Below are 2,527 nucleotides of genomic sequence, written 5' to 3' on the forward strand. Positions count from 1 at the left end.
AATTATTTTATATTTATTTTAAAATAAAATATTTTATTAAATAAGAGTAAACATGAAAAAGTAATTACTTTATTGAGGTAAAATTTGATTAAAAATATTTTATATTTTTTTAAAAGGATAAGTATCATTTATATTTCACATTAATATCCAATTTCCAATACCATCGGTAATTTCTAAATATAAAAATTCTACTTAAATTTGAGTTCATGAATTGTTTTAACTTAACTGGACAAAATTTTGGCCGATTATGATGATCAACAATTATAGTTCCTTCTGATATAAAATTTTTACCTATTAGAAGATGGTTGCAGGGGACAATCATTTTTCACATTGACCCGAATAAAAAAATTAAGAAGTTATGTTGCCAAAGTTTTTGGACTTTGGATTCGCTGATATGTAGTATATATCTTCGAAAATAAAATAATTACAAGCTTTATTAAACATTAAAAAATGCATGTCAGCGAGCATTTGTCATTTTATCATTAATTATAGCTCACATTATTATCTTCGTCTGTAAAAAAAAAAAAAAAACAAACAAACAAACAAGAAAGAAAGGGTTAACCATTACACTGTACTGTGCAATGCTTTTTCACGTTGTTGGATTATGGGCCTGTTTGAATACTTTTTTAAAATTAATTTTAAATTTAAAATTATAATTTGAAAAAATTTTATCTAAACACCTCACTTTTTAAATTTCATTTAATTTTTAAAATTTTATTTAAAATAAGCTGAAATTTATTTCATTTTAAAAAATTAATATCATAATCAATTTTTAAAATTTTATCCAAACACTGTCACATTTTAATAATTAATTTTTTTAATTAATTTTTTTTAATTAAAATCCCTACTTTGGGTTCCTTCAACGGCAATTTTTTTTTTTGTTAAAAAAATTACTGACAGAGAAAAAAGGGTCAATTATAAAAAGCTAATGGCCAAAGTCAAGGGGAAAGAAACAACAAAAACACGCGTCACCCTAAAAAGTAAAACTACAGAACATATACAACGGGAAATTAGAGTCCGTTTGGGTACTCTGAAATCTGAATTCCATGTCTAAGATCTGAATATGCATTTTTGAAAACTTAAAAACTGTTTGATTAATTTTTTTTGGATAAAAGCACGTCTAAAAAGCATATTAAAAATGCAGTTAAAAATAAATTTTCTTAATTTGATTTGAGAAAGCCTTGTAAAAGTACATTCAAAAGACTTTTACTTGTGCATGATGAGAGAGGATGGAAGGGAAGCAAAGGTTAAATAATGACACTAACAACAATAATAACAATTGAATAAAATAATGATAACAAAAATAGATCAAAAGCACATTGAAATATTATGCCCTTCTGAGTCTCATGACTTGTGACAAGGCAAGAGGACAATGCAAAAGTGAGATTTTTGAATTATTTACATATTAATTTTTAAAAAGAATAATTATTAAAAAATATGTTCATTTTATATTTTATAATTTAAGGAAAAATTAATCTATTGCTTTAATTAATATATTATAGTTTTCTCAATTTTGGATTAAGATCCTGTAATTTATTTTGTTTTAATTAATGTCTTATATTTTGATCCATTAGATCAATAATGAATTATTGATTTTCTCAAAACAAAATTAATTTTCAAGTTATAAAAACCTAATTTAAAATAAACTGTAAAGAACTAATTCAAAATTAAAACAAGCTATGAAGATGTGCTGATATATTTTTCCTATAATTTAAATATTTTAAATTTTATATTACTTTTCAATAATTTTTAATTTACTAAATTAAATTTTAAAAAATATATTTAAATATAAATTTTATTACAGTAATTGAATTTTACTTAGCGAACTTTTATCAAATGAAGTTTAAAAAAAAAACTTTTGATAAATTAAAAATCAAACACACAGTATATTCTAAAATCTAAGCAGCGCTCATCCAACAGGCCAGCACTCTCTCTCTTGGAAACGTGGATTTATTGTATTTAATTATTTATATTTACTTCTACTGTCATTGAAAAAAAAAAAAAATAGTGTGGCTGTGTGAGTGTGAGGAGGAGCGAATTATTCATCAATACCTCTTTAAACTAAAAACATCCACTATATCTGTTCTTCCTGTTCCATTTAATATAAAAATATATATGTGTTTAGATATTGCAGTACTTAAACAGAATATCTGGCATCTAAAACTACCCGTTAATCTAGAATCAAACATTAACAGCAAGCCTTGAAGTTTACGGAGGGTGACTCGCTGACTTTTCAGTTAAATTTTCTCGTTTATTACTCAACAGTCAAACTTGGGGTATATTTTTAAAAACTGAGAGGGATAAAAATGATTTACATAAAATTTAAAGAAATATGAGGTGAAGAAGGTTATACTATTCATACTTTATAGACAGTATGAATAATTCATAATTGTTATGACGTTTACACTTTACATTCATGATCTTACTTAATGAATCAATTTGTTGTGATTTTTTTCTCTCGTTCCTACTCTTGCCAAAAACAATATCTTGTTCGTGCAAAAGAAAAGGGGGGGGGGGGGGACATGCT

Source organism: Prosopis cineraria, unplaced genomic scaffold, assembly GCF_029017545.1.
Source record: "Prosopis cineraria cultivar Desert tree isolate PC_DT_omini unplaced genomic scaffold, ASM2901754v1 PC3, whole genome shotgun sequence".
Lineage (NCBI taxonomy): Eukaryota > Viridiplantae > Streptophyta > Magnoliopsida > Fabales > Fabaceae > Prosopis > Prosopis cineraria.